Source organism: Bombus huntii, chromosome 8, assembly GCF_024542735.1.
Source record: "Bombus huntii isolate Logan2020A chromosome 8, iyBomHunt1.1, whole genome shotgun sequence".
NCBI lineage: Eukaryota > Metazoa > Arthropoda > Insecta > Hymenoptera > Apidae > Bombus > Bombus huntii.
In genome coordinates this window covers 12966354-12984805 of record NC_066245.1, presented here as the reverse complement: position 1 = coordinate 12984805, position 18452 = coordinate 12966354, and the positions used below count along the sequence as shown (strand labels likewise).

General features: G+C 42.9%; 2 protein-coding genes across 2 annotated transcripts in view; one reads left to right on the top strand and one right to left on the bottom strand.

Moving 5' to 3' along the window:
• The window catches only part of LOC126868409 (uncharacterized), a 340260-nt gene that overhangs the window by 176796 nt on the left and 145012 nt on the right, over nt 1-18452 (bottom strand). The window lies entirely within an intron of this gene.
• Nucleotides 12955-18452, top strand: part of LOC126868981 (uncharacterized) — a 269690-nt gene continuing 264192 nt past the window's right edge. Inside the window, exon 1 of the mRNA XM_050625029.1 lies at nt 12955-13102. The gene's annotated coding sequence lies outside the window, so the exon portion shown is untranslated. The remainder of the gene's footprint in view (nt 13103-18452) is intronic.

The following is an 18452-nucleotide window of genomic DNA, read 5'->3' as shown; positions in this document are numbered from 1 at the left end:
ATGTGTTTTTTCATGTTAGATTTGCATATAGTCTTCTTAGTAGAAGACACGGGTTTCCACCATTTAGCTATGTGCGTTGCCGTTGATAACTTTCTCTTCCCCACTTGCCGCACTTTTTCTGAAGTACTGTTTTACACGTCCGTTTATCTCGGCCGGTCGGGCAGAACTGAGCGCTTATTTTGGAGAGTTTTTATACCAAGGTTTTAGTCCCTCTAGAGGGGTTGTCTGGCGTATCTCAGAGGCGCCTATTCCGTTACTTTGTGGTTATTGTTTCGATACCTGTGGCATGCAGGATGTCTAGCCTATCCTATTACTGTTTCTGAGCGAGTGGCCTTCTTGAGCGGTGGATTACACCTTCTCTCGGTGTATATCGCGATTTATGGAACATAAATCTATGAGTGAAATAGAGATACGGTATTATAGTTATCGTAATCACGTCTCGTTTTCACGTGGAAATTTTAGACAACGAAGTTGTAGCGGCACTCGACAGCAAACGCTCCAACGGTTTCTGTCCCATGGCTCGCTACACAAAGACCCTATCCTTCGGACAAGATGATTGCCAGATGTCGATACATTCCTTCAGAACATTTTCAGCTAACCTAAGGACCCGCTATAAATCTTAGGATTTACTTAGCTAAGGTCCTCCAAAGGAACAAATAGTCTTTGACTCAACAGTCTCTATACTTACCACTCACTACGAGAAGATGCTGGAAGTCTGCTTTCCTCACGTGCGACGCTTCCTGATAGCAACTTCTCTCAAGGGTAGTTAGCATCCGTTTCCAACCAACGACTCCAAATTTAGCCAATTAACAGCGACGTCCATTTCCCTCACTTTCTGAACCAACGCTTTCCTCAACGAATCCGATGATCTCGTATCCTTAGATAGACTTCATCATAGTTTTCCTATGCAGCATCATCGTGAGGAAAAGAGAGTCGCGAGTAGTCTGTCCGAATTGATAGTAGGTAGTTGATAGCAAGACTGAGTCCGAGTCCCTCAACATCTTAGGCAATCATCGTCCGAACGCGTAGCGCATATCGAATCGTATCTACCCAAGCCTGAACTCGTAGCCGCGAACTGCGAACCGAATTTAATAACCGCGAGTTTACGCCAAGTGTACTCATTAGATATTATCGTTAATAAACATTTATTGTTAAACGAATTCGAGTGTTCCTTCAATCACTATCACACCCTATCACCTCAAAGTCATTTTGACATTCGGTTAATTATTAATTCGAGCAACGTCTCGTTACTACAAGTTGTAGAAACTTCGTTAAAATAAAATTGTATTACTGCAGTATCTACAAGAGCTCAAAGTAAAACCCGAACACTTACACTTTTACACTTCCTGAAGCAATTCATAATGTAAGAAAAGGATTTAGACAAGATCTACACTTTTCTTCATAAAGTACGGTTCAAATTCATATAAATTCAGTTTCGATCATTCGCGGAGAGACGCGATCGCAAGATATCACGTCAACGAGAGTTGTAAGTTCTCGTTACGATTAAACAATCGACGCCACGAACTGATCGATTCCCTTATTTCGATTATGATAATAAGGGTAGTTCAATGAAATTTCACAGAATTAACACAACTAAATTAATGTTTATTGCAACAACTTATTAACTAGAAAGATATAAATGGAACAACAAAAAGAAATGTGACTACGTAATGCGCGATATAAGATATGTGTTAACTGTTTGGCTTCTCGAAACGTTCTGATTCTTTCTGGAAGGCGACCCCCACTACCTTCGGATCATGCCACATTCTTTTACGCCAGATAAAATAACGGCCACGAATCGACGTTTCTGGAGGTCGCCCTGCTTAATGAACCATGCGCTTGTCACTACAATGTTTGTTTTGCCGGGCAGCCGCGACGATCCGTCCGCGACATTATAGTGCCGCGACCGACAGTTAAGAATATGATCTATGGCAAGCCGCATGGCGTAACATCCTCCCCCCGTTGAGAGGGTACCGATCAAATTAGCGAGATGTGGTTGAAGTTCCCATCTTAGTTCGTCTCGGTGGCTAATTGTTCGGGTTTCTCGAGATCGGGTTGAATTGGCAGTGGGACAAGCCTTTTGACGGCCCGATCCAAAACGCTCTTTGCCGTCTGAACTGTAGCTGTCCGGATGACACCATCGGCGCCTGGATGAACCTTGATAACTCGGCCCAGAGGCCAATGCATGGAGGGAACGTTGTCCTCTCTGAGGATGACGATTGTGCCTTTTTGGATGCCGTGTCCACCCTTGCTCCACTTATTGCGGTTGGTTAGCTCGTTCAAATACTCCTTATGCCAGCGGTTCCAAAAATGCTGTTTAAGCTGTTGGATATGCTGCCATCTGGAGAGTCGGTTCGATGGAATGTCTCTGAAATCTCGATCACGCAAGCACATTAGTGAATCGCCAATGAGAAAATGTCCGGGAGTGAGGACTAGGAGATCATTTGGATCGGTGGAGATAGGAGTTAGCGGGCGGGAATTGAGGACTGCTTCTATTTCTATGATAAGAGTATTCAATTGTTCAGAGGTGAGTAACTCGTTGCCGGCTACACGCCTGAGGTGGCGTTTAAATGACTTCACCGCTGCTTCCCATAGCCCACCGAAATGCGGCGAATGAGGGGGAATGAAGCGCCATTCGATTTGTTTGTCGGCTAAAAATGCGGTTACTTTTTCCTTGTGATCGTCCGATTGTAATAAATCGTGAAGCTCTCGTAATTCGTTGCTTGCTCCTCTGAAGTTGGTGCCGTTATCAGAATGGATGGTGGAGCAATACCCTCGTCGAGCGATAAATCTGCGAAGAGCGGCGATGAAGGCTTCGCTAGTGAGATCGTCAACGAGCTCGATGTGTACCGCTTTAATTGCTAGGCATACGAAAATGGCTACGTATACTTTTATCTGACGACGGTTACGATCTCGTTTTTCCTTGATGTGGAACGGCCCGCAGTAATCGACGCCGACGTTTGTAAATGGGCGAGATTCCGTTACTCGCGCCTCCGGCAGATTACCCATCACGTATTCTACCGGCGGTGGTTGAGCGCGGCAGCAGCGGACGCAGCCTTTGATCGCCCGCCATACTTGACTTCGACCGTCAACGGGCCAGTATCTTTGTCTTACTGCGTATAACGTAGCCTGCGTGCCGGAATGCATGTGGATCTTGTGCTCGTGGTCTATGATGCGTGTTGTAACGGATGACTTAGGTAATACTATGGGATGTTTCTGGGCGAAGGTCATCGACGAATGACTGAGTCGACCCCCGACTCGCAATATTCCTTCCTTGTCTATGAACGGATTGAGTCGCGTGAGCTTACCCTTTATCGCCGCGTTCCGATCTTTTTGGAGTGTACGAATTTCCTCGGAGAAATGGATGTTTTGCAACAATTTTATCAGTTTATTGTGCGTTATGCGTAATTCAGTAACGGTTAGGGGTGCCGCTCGGTTCCTTTTCAGTTTCCAACGGAGGCAACGAGCTATGATTCGTATCAACTTGGGCCAGGATGAATACCTTTGCAACAAACTGTAATCGGCGGGGTTTGCGGACAGACAAATAGCCCCCTTCTGCTCCGGTACTTCAATTTGCGGTGTTAGCGCCCATGTCGGCCAATAGCCTTCCGACTGGTAGAGCCATGCAGGACCGTGCTGCCAGATGGTTGGGCGCAGAAACTCTTCGGGTGTTTGGCCGCGTGATATTAAGTCCGCGGGATTGTCGTCGGTAGGAACGTGGCGCCAATCGCGGATGCTGGTTTTTGTTTGGATTTCGGAGACTCTGTTAGCGACGAATGTTTTAAGGGTGTGAGGTGATGTATTGAGCCAATGGAGGACGATAGTGGAATCGGTCCAATAGATAGTTCGAGTAATTTTGTGTGATAGGGCTTGTTGTACTGTCGACATCAGGGACGTAAGAAGGAGTGCTCCGCTCAGCTCGAGCCGAGGAATGGTCTGGCACTTGAGTGGGGCGACTTTCGATTTTGCGGTTAAAAGTTGGGTCCAAACACGGCCGTTGGTGTTAAGGGTTCGAAGATAAACACAGGCTCCGTAAGCCTTTTCGCTGGCATCGCAGAAACCATGCAGATCAATTTCCATTGCGGACTCGATTATTGCCTTGCGTGGGAACCTGACGTTGTTTAATAAGGGTAATTGGGCATAGTACCTTTCCCACTCTGTATGTAACTCGATTGGAAGTGATTCATCCCAATCGATTTTCGACGACCATATTCGTTGAAGTAGCATCTTGGCCCGAACAATCACCGGTGCGAGCAGACCGAGCGGATCGTAAATTTTTGCAATCTCCGAGCTGATGATTCGTTTCGTGACTCGAGAGGGCGTGGGTTTGACTTCGACCGAGTAAAGAATAGAGTCGTCGGATGAATTCCAAAACACTCCCAGCGTCTTCAAGGTTTGCGAGTCGCCCAAAAAATGTTGGTGATTTGTTTCTTCTAAGGAAAGTCCGTGTAATAAGTCCTTATCGTTTGACGCCCATTTTCGTATGTTTAAGCCGGCCAGTTGAAGTAAATTGGTGAGTTCTGTTCTGAGCGTGAGGGCTTCGTCCTTCGTTTCGGCTCCGGTGAGAGCGTCGTCGACGTAGAAATCCCGCTGCAGTACCTGTGCTGCACGTGGAAATCGATGTCCTTCGTCCTCTGCCAGTTGCTTGAGGCACCGAATAGCTAGATACGGGGCTGCGGATAAACCGAACGTTACAGTGTTAAGCTCATATGTTTCTGTTTCTCCACTCGCGCTGCGCCATAATATCCTTTGATATTTCCGATCCTCTGGTCGTACGAGGAATTGCCGATACATTTTCTCGATGTCGCCGGTGAGTACGTATTGATGAGCGCGGAATCTAATTAATATATAAAATAAATCTTCCTGTAACTTGGGTCCGGTGTGAAGTGTATCGTTTAAGGAGGTTCCGGTAGTGCTTGGTGCCGATCCGTCGAAAACTACACGGAGTTTGGTGGTTTGACTCGATGCTTTGGTCACGCCATGATGGGGTAAATAGTATCCGTTGTCGTCAGAGTGGTTGTCATTGACCTTCGTTATGTGTCCCAACGCCAGGTATTCCTGTATTACCGTTCGATATTCTGATTCGAAGCGTTTGTCGTGCTGGAATCGGCGATTGAGTGAGGCGAGTCGTTTACTCGCCCGCGTTTTAGAGAATCCGAGTGACTGAAGCTGATCGTTGAAAGGTAGAGCGACGATGTATCGTCCTTCACTGGTGCGTCGGGTGTGGACTTGGAAGTGTTCTTCGCATCGTCGATCTGCCTCTGAGATATGTTTAATTGAGGGTCCTTCATCGATTTCCCAAAACCGCGCGAGGTCTGCTTGTAAAGTCGTCGTGGATGTGTGAAATATGTTTGTAGCGGTTTGGAAAGTTGGACTCCCCCCGATTACCCATCCGAATCGCATCTTTTGCAGACGCAGTCCAGGCTCGTCTGGCTGCGTGAGGTTGACTTGTCCCACACACATCGACGCGAGTGTTGAACCTGAGCTTAGTAGTACATCTATCGGAGCTGGTAAATGAAATCGTGGATCGGCCAATTTGAGATTTTTCGGTATCTCAAGTGTCGAACGATCGATGGGTTCGCTGGGAATTAAGGTTGATATGGTTGGAATGATAAGGAACGTTAATGTCCGCGTGTATGTACCGTCAGTGGAAGTGATCGTGGCCGTGATGTGTCGCTTAGAGGTCGTTGTCAAGGTGTCTAGAGCTCCGATCGGGACCGAACATTTGTTTTGTCTTATCTTTAACGATTTTGCTAATTCCTCGGTAATGAAGTTCATACTGGATCCGGTGTCGAGCAACGCTCGACAACGGATTGGTTGCTGTTTATCATTCAAAATATTAATCTGCGCTGTGATGACTAGATCATTGGACAGTAATTCGGATGCTATTGGTCTGGTATGTTCGGTCATCAACGGAGTCGTCGATCGTCGGCGTCATTGGTTGTGTGTTCGTCTGTCACTGGGCGGTGGACTTGGAGACGCGGCTGTTCGTGGTGTTTCCGATCTGTGGTCTGTTGTGTGCTTTTTGCGGCGAGTGGGTGATACGTAAGGTGGCAAGGAAGGTGTTGTGGATCGGCTATTTGATGGGGAAGATTTCGGGCTGGACGTGCTGGAACGAGACCCTGAATGGCGTTTTGTCCTATGCAGCATTGTATGATGTCGTTCTCCGCATATGCGACATGATCCTGCGAAACAATGCTTCGTTGTGTGCCCTTTCCCGAGGCAGTTGAGGCATAGTGATGCTCTTTTGACCTCCCGAATACGTTCGCGAAGGGATTTGGTTTTGAAGGTGTCACATCTCCAAATGGGGTGTGGTCCTTGACAGGTGGGGCATGTTGGAGTAACCTGTGTCGCCGTAAGTGCATGCCCTCGTGATGCGCGTTGACGGACCGGAGTAGTTTGTTCCGGTGATTCTCTTGTTTGTCTGACCGTGGTGATCGGTCTGGAGCTTCGTGCTAATCTCTCTAGGAAGTTTAATAAATGAATGTACGGAGGTACCTCGTTATTGGGCAGCGTCATTTCCCATTGCTTTTGGATACTTAGTGGTATTTTCGAGAGGATGAGGCTGTTGAGCATAGCACTAGTATCGGGGTAGGACTCTCCTAATTTGTTCAATGCATATATGTGTTGTTTAAATGTGTGGACTAAGCGCCTTAATTCCGTTGGAGACTCCTTGGTTATCCTTGGATAATCAATTATTGCCATGCAGTGACTGAAAGCTGTGTATCGTGGACATTCGAAACTTTCCTTGAGAACGGCTATAGCCTGACTGTAGTTTACATTACTAAGGGGTAACGCGTTTAAGCAATCGGCTGCTTCTCCTTGCAGGGCGGACTGCAGGTAATGGAATTTCTGTATGTCAGTGAGACTAGGATTTTTATCGATTGTGGAGGAAAAGGTATCATAAAACGTGTTCCATTTTTCTAAGCTTCCGTCAAAAGTAGGGAGCCGAAGATCTGGTAATTTAATGGATATCGGATTTAAACTTGCGGATGATGCACAGGTTGGAGGGTTTATGGATGTCGACGGCGAAGCTGTTTGCGCGTTCCTCAGAAGATTTTGTAGCCTTGTGTCTACCGCGACGTACTGATCCCTTATTTCGAAGCCGCGCGCTTGTTCTTCCTCGTCCAATACTTCTAATTCGAGTTGAATCGCTTCGAATTGACTCGCAACTTCGGTCAGTTGTTTCTCGTAATTCTTTAATAAGGAATTTTGCTGACTCTCGGATTGCTCGTACTCGTCCAGTCGGTTCGATAAATATGTGAATCGGCCGCTACAATAGCCTCGTCTCCGACGCAGGGAGATGAGTTGGTCTTCGCTCGTCATCGTTGCCGAGGATAGGAGATGGTCGAAATAAGGAACGAGCTTACCTTACTGTCGTGCGGCGTGAGGTCGCGTGTATGTTAAGTTGTGAAATTCGTTGCGTTGATGGTTGTCCAGCTGCGACGGAAGGCTGCGTGGTTGCGTTCCCTTGCCAATGGGATGTGCTTCTTCGAAGATGACGCGCCTGACGTCACTGGTTTCGTTGTAGTGGATGCTCCTGCTTCCGCTGCTGGTTTTGATAAAGTCACGTGGCACTGTGTGGTCACTGGTAAGTGCACTCTTCACTGGCACGTAATCCGGCTCGAAGAACCAAAATGTTTCGATCATTCGCGGAGAGACGCGATCGCGAGATATCACGTCAACGAGAGTTGTAAGTTCTCGTTACGATTAAACAATCGACGCCACGAACTGATCGATTCCCTTATTTCGATTATGATAATAAGGGTAGTTCAATGAAATTTCACAGAATTAACACAACTAAATTAATGTTTATTGCAACAACTTATTAACTAGAAAGATATAAATGGAACAACAAAAAGAAATGTGACTACGTAATGCGCGATATAAGATATGTGTTGACTGTTTGGCTTCTCGAAACGTTCTGATTCTTTCTGGAAGGCGACCCCCACTACCTTCGGATTATGCCACATTCTTTTACGCCAGATAAAATAACGGCCACGAATCGACGTTTCTGGAGGTCGCCCTGCTTAATGAACCATGCGCTTGCCACTACAATGTTTGTTTTGCCGGGCAGCCGCGACGATCCGTCCGCGACATTATAGTGCCGCGACCGACAGTTAAGAATATGATCTATGGCAAGCCGCATGGCGTAACATTCAGCAAAAACTAAACCAACATTCATAAACCAAAAAATTATAAAAGAAAAAAGAAAACCCTTCCAAGGTCCCTAACCAATACGTGCGAATTTCTACACACATAATGTGTTGGCATTAAATCGGATTGAAGGAAACTTCAAGCAATAAACAATGTCCCTACTTCGAAGTCATAGGATAACATCCAATAATATAATAACGTAATATAATAACTTTTAGAATTAAAATTCTAAAACTCAAAATCCTCATTCAGCTATCAGAAAAAGAAATCCACTTCAAATGCAGACGAACAACAGAGGAGGTTTGAAAATCCGTGATGGACTCTCCACGCAATCAATACTACGGTATTTCGATTTCATTTTAATACTCCATTCAGTATTATTACCGATGCTACGGATTATATAATAGGGCTACAAATTGAGCCACGATGAAATCGACCATAAGGTACCAGTTGCATTTACTATTCATAGTTTAAAGCAAATCGCATCTATTCAGGAACCGAACAGGAATATCTGCGGTATATACTCCGTTATTTCCAACATTATGCGTTAGAAAAGTTACACTCATAACCGAGTACCGATCCATAGTTTGAATAATTTCAGTCAAAGGCTCCATTTAAAATTGGTTTGACGAAAATTGAAGCTCCTGGAGTACGAATACGATACCGTACACATGTCTGAAAGGACAAATTCCAATGACTCCTGTTTCATAATTTAAAGGTGGTCTGCGTTTCCTTCTTTTCTTGTTCAATTTCTCCAATTATCGAAAACCATTCTCGATGGAGCGAAACGATGTTATACGAATAACGTGTTACACGGAGGTTTGTCCAATTTTCAAACCGTACTAGACCATGGTTTTCAAATTATAAATATATCGTGTTATGTGGACAACACTGTAGTAGTATAGTCTTCATTACTACGGGAATAAGAGCTAAAAAATTGCTAAATTATTTGGATATCTGTCATTCTCGACGAATACGCGTGATTATCTTTATGCTTGCGTTGAGTTTATATCAAGCCAATCAAGTTTGCATTGTTTGCGGCAGTCTTCTTTCTAGCAACGCCCTGTTCATACATGAAAAATAGGATACACACGAAGATACACGCGATGTAGAGATAAACACCACCGAGCAGCTACAACCCCCCGCTCATGGTGGTACAAAACATGGACCAGGATACAGAACAGTTGCTTAACCTCTGGAGAAATCGTGTTATGTAAAATACATAAAGTCCTAGAAATCAGATAACCAAATTTAATTACCAGCAAAACTGGATGTATAATCACATACGACCGTAATATTATAAAAAATAGGAGAATCACACAAAAATATTTCTTACGAAATCAAAATTAAGAACAATTCATACAGTTTCGAAGAAATAGACATTTCAATACTAGAGAAAATATTAGAAACGGCTCCAAAGGTGACTCGCAACTGTAACCAGTATAAAGCCAGCCTTAATACGTTGCAAACACGAGTCAATACTTTCACAAGTAAAGGTACGGCACACGAACGAATGTTACGCGAGTACGATTTTCGTTAACAGAAATTAAAACTGCAAGAGGAATGCTGCAGCAAGGACTTCTTGAAATAACTTCAACAACATTTCCACGAAAAGCACGTCAGCGGAGAGAAGAAGCCCTAATACTTTTGGAAGGGCATCGGCAGAAACAAAGACAACATCCTAAGAAATACGTATGCACGGAAAGTTCGCGTTTTCGGGCAATAGGTCGCCATGTGGCAATTACCTCATCGTAGTTTTAGCAGAAACAAGAGTAGCTACTTAGAGCGGAGGGGTTTAACATCCAGAACTAAAACTGAACAGTTATTAATTGTCAGTCAACAAGTTATACGATTAATTCTACAGTCAATATTTAACGAGCGATCGAAAACTTATTAATAGACAAGAGTTATTCACCATCAAGTAGCTATATTTGGACAGTTTAATTCTTAATTGGACAGTTTTGAAGTGCGATCGACAATACATATAAAAGAAATGCCAAAAGCAAGAAGGAATCGTAGAGAACGTTCAAAAGAGGAAAATACGTGTATGTTTTCTGCTAGTGAATTCAATCAATCTTTTTCAAAATTCACTGTACAGGAGCGTTATGTGTATTGTATGTCTTTTCTTTATGTAGCGGCACGCGAGTCAGGACAATTCAAATCCTGTTGTTGTTTTGCCTCGGAGTATCAAGACCGTTAGGTTACAACTATTGTAAGAACAAATAAACTCCGGGCTAAACAATGTCGCCGCTACATACAACCGTCAAACGTAGTCGAATTCAAATTTTCCGGTTCTCCCCCGACCAGTATAGATAAACGAACGCGATCGTGAGCGAGAGAGTTCATCGAACAGTATCGAAGAGCATCATCGTGTAAACAAGTATCGAAGTGATCTACAGAGTTCTTCCGAGTATTTATCGGGTATTTATTCCGCAATTTATATTTGTACCAACGACTCACAATTCGTCTGTAATTTGTTTATTTATTTATTTATTTATTTATTTATTTATTTATTTATTTATTTATTTATTTATTTATTTATTTATTTATTTATTTATTTATTTATTTATTTATTTATTTATTTATTTATTTATTTATTTATTTATTTATTTATTTATTCAAAATATATTTGACGGACTGCGATAGCAATATTTCGCTCTCGTCATTTCGCTCAACCAATCATCGACCAATCCTCCAGAAATTCGATTATGTTTGCCCGAGATTTGTGACAGTGGGCTTGGGCTCGAGGTGACACAACTGGTCACCAAACTACGTTTGGTGACGCGATGAACGTTCTTGCCTAACAGAGAAGTGCCAATATTGTGGGACACACGTTGTATTAACAATCAAACCCCGGGCAAGAGCAATGTCGGCTCTACGCGGGTCTGCCTAGGAACGGCGGCTGGAATTTTGTTGGTATCCCCGGCCAATATGCAACGAACAAACGCGATCGTAAGGAGAGGAAAATTTCCATCAGTGTTTTATTCTTGCGATCACCTTGGAGAGTTTTCACATCGTCTTTACGTGCAGTATTATACCGAGCGTCACAGCAAACGTTACTTTGTGCTTCAAAATATATTCTACATTTAACAAAGAGTTACCCGGTTGACCATGGATTCGTTATTGAACCTAAGAACATTGTCTTTAATATCTCGAGTGTCTAATCACCACGATTATTTGTCAAACTTTGTAGAAATCAATATTTATACCAGTAAATATAATCTCTATTGTACAACAACGATGGCTAGACCGAATGAAGATTCGTTACACGCCCCTAAACCTAACGCTAACCCGACATATATATATATATATATATGTAATGTAATATTTTTGGAAATCAGGCGATTGGTTCGTGAAAACTCAAGAATCGATTTTCTAAGTCTTCTTCCGCATCTCCTCAGAATTCTCTGCTTCTAATCCCTCTTCTCTTTCTCCTTCTAGCTCTTAACTTGCTTTTTTCTTTGTTCAATCTTCCCTTCTCGAAGTCCTCTTTTGTTCTCTATGCTAAGTCCCCGCCCTTCTATAGAATTTACATCGGCCATAGCCGATCCCACATGTTTGGCGCCGGCATTCTTCTCCACCACCTTTCTGGCCAGCTGTTTACCGGAAGTTGTTCCTCTCCCTGTGGTCGGCGTACTGTGGTCGCTTTCTCTAATTCCAAAGGAACCCTCGGATTCCTCAACCACTTCTACTTCCGCTCTGCCACTAGTCGTAGGGCTTCGCTGGAGTCTCCTACTCGGTTTGAAGGGGCAAAAATCTTCTCCTTCCTCACCCCTATTTTCCATCGGAATAACAGAGATTGTCACGTTGTCGCTTAGTTTGATATCTGAAACCATCCTCGGTTTCTCTCCTCCCACTACCATCTTCTTTCCCTTGATTTTCTCTTTCTCCCCAGTAGCTCTTACCGTACGAGGGGGTGCTTGGGGATCTATCTCCCCCCCCCCCCCCGAGAGTAGCCAGATAACCGTCCGATAACCTCCGAAACCCCCCGCGCCATAAGTTTATTTTCCTTAGTCAACTTATCCATAATGAATTTTTAAAGGTAAGTCCGTGAACATCGCCAAAGTCGTCATCAACCCAGATCAGAAAACCGTGCAAATGTATCCAATCATAACCAGAAAACTCGCCCAGTCGTCAACGAAAGCTATCCAATAATAAATATTAATAAATATAAATAAATAAATAAATAAATAAATTACATATAGTTAATGTGCAAACTTAATAATATTATATAAATATCTAAAATCTACATTAAATCATTCTAAGCGCCTATCGTTCTAATTAAGACCTGATGATGAGTACGTAAATTGCTACATATATAATAATAAATAATAAAGAATAAATAAATAAATAATAATAATAACAAATAAATAAATAATAAATAAAAACAGCCAATAATAATAAATAAATAAATAAACAATAATAAATAATAAATAATCCAATGTGAATAAATAAATAAATAAATAAATAACTACTATTGAATAACAAAAATAATAATAAATTAATAGATACATAACTAACAGAATGCACGTTACAATTGCATTCTCCATCCTACTCGTCCCCACGCAACTCATATAAAGCCTAGTTACGTAGCACACCATCACTTATTTATTCACAAAGAAGTTCGGCTCGAGTAAAATAAAATAAATAAAATAATATATAATAGAACTCTGGGCGACCCGACTTTATTCCTTCATAATAGGAACTTACACTGAGCCGACCGTACATACTCTCGAGCGATGCCCGTAAGATTGCAACGCCACGCATCGACGCGGCGAACCACCTCACCTGCGCATCGCTCCACGCCAACGCATGTGTCACGACCGGCATACTTCAAATCCGACGGACTGACGATAGAGATAAAGATGTGGCGGCACTCGGCGACAATGTATATCGCTGAAGTGCCTAATGAACCATCAACATCCCAACGGTCCTTCCACCGAGGGTTCTAGAAGAAAGAGCACGTGGCAACGATCGCGGACGCCTAGCAAATGCATGGACTGTGGGGATGTTGAGGGATGACAAAAGAAAGTAATCGGATCCGATCGAAAGTAAAATCATAAGAGTCAGTCTTAGAAAGTCACGCCTAGAGTTCGGAAGTAGATTGTAAAGTGTATTGATGTTAGAAAAAAAATAAAGTTTTCTTTTTTTATTTTTTACCTCAAATTCCTTTCTTATTTTGTTATTTTACGTGACACATGCGTCCTAACGCTACCCATCACGCAAATGGCGTCAATTCTACACACATGCGCGTCTTAATAGTAAAACTATTTCGCATATTTACCGCTTCACACAGTGACATGTCATCGCGAGTGTTAGAATAACTCCACAATAATTTAAAAAACAAATCCTACTCGTATAACCGCCCGAACCTGCAATCTCTGCGGCGGATAGGGAAGCGTTCCCAGAAAGTGCACGTGTGTGTTCGTATTTAGTGAATATTAATTATTTATTACTAATATCCCATTATCGCTTATGCATTACCCGCAACGCGTGAATATCTTACATTACACGTTACTCAGTGTGCTGTTAGTTTTATAATGACAAAGCGAAATACCCTCCGTAACCCGAGCAAATGGTGAGAAAAATGATGACAGTGTTACGTAAAATAACAAAATAAAAAAAGAAATTTGAGGTGAAAAATAAAAAAAAGAAACTTTATTTTTTTTTAACAACAATCCACTTTACAATCCACTTCCGAACTCTAGGCGTGACTTTCCAAGACTGAAGCTCTTACAATTTGACTTTCGATCGGATCCGATTACTTTCTCTTGTCATCCCTCAACATCCCCATCGTTCATACATTTGCTAGGCGTCCGCGACCGTTGCCACGTGCTCTTTCTTCTAGAACCTTCGGTGGAAGTACCGTTGGGATGTTAATGGTTCATTAGGCACTTCAGCGATATACATTGTCGCCGAGTGCCGCCACATCTTTATCTCCATCGTCAGTCCATCGGATTTAAAGTATACCGGTCGTGACAACAGCAGAGTCGAATGCGACATGGTGCGTATATTCTAATACTCTCCTAGACCTTTTTATTTCAATTAACATAAATAGAGTAAGAATAGTACTTACAGGTCTCCACATAACCTCCATTTAATAATCATTCAAATCACCAATGATATCACTTATAATAAACCTCCTGTGTAAGCATTTGCACTGAGTACCCGGCTTTCATTGCAGAGATTTTTACCCTCCGCTAACTCACATAAGCTTTCTACGCAATCATCAACTAGTTTATCACTGCCTCTAAAGTAAGTACGTCCCTCATATATAATTCTAAGTAAGTAAGAAATAAATATACACATAAATATCTATTTGTAAAGTGACATATAGTCACTATACCTAACTCATCACTATATAATAAACTAGCCTAATCTAAAGATAAACTAAACTACAGTACTATGTCGATGGCCAATTACTAGATAAACTAAGTAAGTAAGCAAGTAATATAATCCTCTTTACTAACTATTCATTCGATACCAATTTTTATGCATCAAAAACCTCCTTTGGCTACCACTACGCAAACATCATCAACTTAATATCACCACCTCTTAAAGTAAGTACGTCCCTCTTATTAAATATACATAAAACTAAACTCCATAATACTATCTCAGTAGTCAATTATTAAAATTATCCACTAAACTGATAGCAATTGAGGCGAGCTTGTCCGTATGGCAAAAAATACGACCACTATGACGGACGACAACACGACAATTCCAGTACTCGCCCTAAGTAACCTCCTACCTACTCATTACAGAAAACGAAGTAATTCGTCATTCGGCTTGTCGATCTTTCTGTCTCTACGATTTATTTTCCGACTAGATTTAATACATTGTTACATTTCATTTTATAAAGTACGGAGGTTCACGATCAAATACGAGATACGATCGGATAATTCTAACAATCAATAATTCTTACGCCATTTTACATACTCATCGTTCCGAAACGCGAAACAGAGTATTGAACATACTTTAGAAATACGTGAGAAATTTATGATAAACCCAATTTGTTACTTAACTTTATTAGTTTGCATAATGAACGAATGAACATATTTAAATCTGTATTTAATCGCAAATTTAAACCACGATGAATAATGTTCGGTTAGCGATGTTTGTTACGTATAATAGTTGTATTATTATGATCGACTTCCTGGTTTGACGATGAAAGAGCAAATAAGAGAAAAGAGGAATATGGTTGTGTAAATGAAACAAGCAAGCTTGTACAGTACGTACGGCTTCCTATTAGTCTAACTGTTCAATGTATATATATATATATATATATATGTCGGGTCACGATTCGAATCTTGGGCGCGCGACGACTCCTCATGCGGACCAGCCATCGTTTCACAAAGCCGAGATTCTACCTACACGCATATACAGGTCTATCACTAAGCTTAACAAATAATAAGCACGACCAATAACAAGTCCAACAAACACCAAGCCTAATGAACAACACGATCCACGAATAATTAAACTAAATAATACTACTAGCAATGTTTGAGTTCAAACGAATCCACGGTCACCGGGATTCCCCACTAAGCGAAACCAACCCAGACGCAAATGCGATCGTCGAAAATGCTCGATGTATCACTCTCCAAGGCAGTCGCAAGAATACCAGCCTCGTGGAGATTTTTCTCCCTGTACGATTGCATTTTGTTTTCTATACCCGTTTGGAAGCATCGAGAAGGTTCCAAACGCCGTTGCTAGGCACACTCGTTGGAAGCATCGAGAAAGTTCCAAACGCCGTTGCTAGGCAGTTTCTGCCTGGAGTTTTGATTACTAATACAATGTATGTACCCCATTGCATCGGCACCTCCGAGGCAACATCACACGTGGCTCGGCCCGCTCTCGAGGCCGCATGCCGCCACAACCACATTTCTCGGAAAACACATACAACCACTCCAGACCTCCGTTAGATAAAACATCCATCCCGTGACCGTGGCTACGTTCAGCGACCGATTGTCACCTCGAACCCAATCTCGCTTATTACAAATCTTAAGCAATTACAACTATAATAAAATCTAGGCTAAGGTACTAGAGGATGTTCCCAAAATTTCCAAGGAAAGGCTTCGGCTTTCCTTTCATCTCCGACACGGCCATCCTGACTATCACACGTCCTCGGGTGTACCTTCGTCAACAAAACAAAAGGAAACAAGATTAGTATCATTGTGATTAGCATTCAAAGTGCCAGTTGCATTCTGCGTGCTTTCAGTCGGGTCGTAATGACATGACGGACCATTCTCGATTTCACACCCAAATGGGTCTCATCCTTCGAATCGCACATACTCTCAAAGTTCGTTACATAACCAGCTTCGTAACACGATCGCTGTCAACACTAGACCGCCTCCAGCCTCGTGACATTGTCACTGCCGGTACTAGACCGCCTCCAGCCTCGTGACATCGTCGCTGTCGGTACTAGACCAGCTCCAAATCCGTGACATTGTCGCTGTCGGTACTAGACCAGCTCTAACCTCGTGACATTGTCGCTGTCGGTACTAAACCGGCTCCCAGCTTCGTGACATTTTCGCTGTCGGTACTAAACCGGCTCCCAGCTTCGTGACATTTTCGCTGTCGGTACTAAACCGGCTCCCAGCTTCGTGACATTGTCGCTGTCGGTACTAAACCGGCTCCCAGCTTCGTGACATCGTCACTTCCAGTGCCTGACCGCACTGAACTCCATCCCATGGCCGCACCTGGGCTCATATAATTCTACGATCCTCTGGGATCGGGGTACTCACATCGCCATGGTCACTGTTCTCGTCATCACAACAGACATCCAACTCCGCAGGAATGCAACTATCCGGCATTTTCCTTAACCTGTCATGACTGTACTTGTATGACCTTTTCCCATCCAGTGTTTTCAAGGTATATCGGTCTCCTTCCAGGACCTCCGATATTACAAATGGACCCCTGAATTTTGGATCCAATTTTGTCTGGTTCCATTCTTCATTTTGGCGTAGTACCAAATCACCGGGATTAAACCTAACTACTTTAGCTTTGGTTTTATCGAATCTCTCTTTGTCATACCTAGTACTAGTTTCCATCTCTTTTATTGCCTGTTGTCTTACACTGGAGATATCTATTTCTTTTTCCTCGATGTTATCAGGTAGTAATAAGTCATACGGTCTTGCTGCTCTACCAATCAATAACTCTAAAGGACTCGATTTGGTTACGCGGTTGATGGTGCAATTCAAAGCCAATTGCATCCCCCCGATCGCGTCTTGCCATGAACGCCCGGTCGTTTCTACCGTTGTGAACATATTTTTTAACGTGCTCATAACACGTTCTACTTGCCCATTGGCCCTACTTGCACCGGTCGCGATCAAATGAACTTTGATTTGTTTGCTTGCACAGAATTCTCGAAATTCCCGGCCCGTGAAACATCTACCCTGATCTGCTATTATCCGACAGGGACTACCGAACAAAAACACGGCGGACTTAAGTGCCTTGATAACGCTAAGCGAATCCAATTTGCGTGTGTGATGTAAGTGCACGAATTTCGCAAAGGCATCGATCAAGACGACGACATACTCTTTCGATTCATTCTTGCCACTCAGCTTGCCCGTTATGTCCATGTGCACCGTATGCCACGGTATACCGGTCTTAGGTATAGGATGCAGTTCAGCCTGTATTTTACCTGAACTAGCCTTCGAAACTCTACAAGCATGGCAGTTCTCGACAAATTTGCGAACGTACTTCGCCATTCCCTCGAACCAATAATACTCATAGAGCTTCTCGAGCGTTTTATCCCATCCTAAGTGCATAATTGACTGATGCACATGGTTGATGACGGACCATCTAAAACCTCTCGGAACAATGGGTAAGCAAAGGGTTCTGCCCTTTCGTTGTATTTTACGGTAAAGTGTACCGGATCGCAGTTCGTAGGTATTCGCGATATCTTCCGCGAGCTCTTCGTTCTGCAACTTATTAACGATTTCGGAGATTTGCGGATCGCGACGTTGTTACGCTAATAGCCAATCCTCGGAGATCTCGGCCAGATTAATCTCTTTCTCTGCGACCTTGTCTATCATACGGCGATTCAAGTCTACGGGGTTTCGCGAAAAGAAATCTACGTGGGCCATTCGTTTACCCTCTCGATACATGATGTCAAAATCGAATGTTTACAAGTAAGCCCACCACCTATAAACCCGGTCGTTTAAGTTTACTTTGTTGCTGGAGGCTTTCAAAGAATTACAGTCGGTAACTACTAAGAATTTCCGTCCATGTAAGTAGTGTCGGAAATGCTTGACGGCGCTTACTACTGCTAGTGTCTCCAGTTCGTACGAATGATA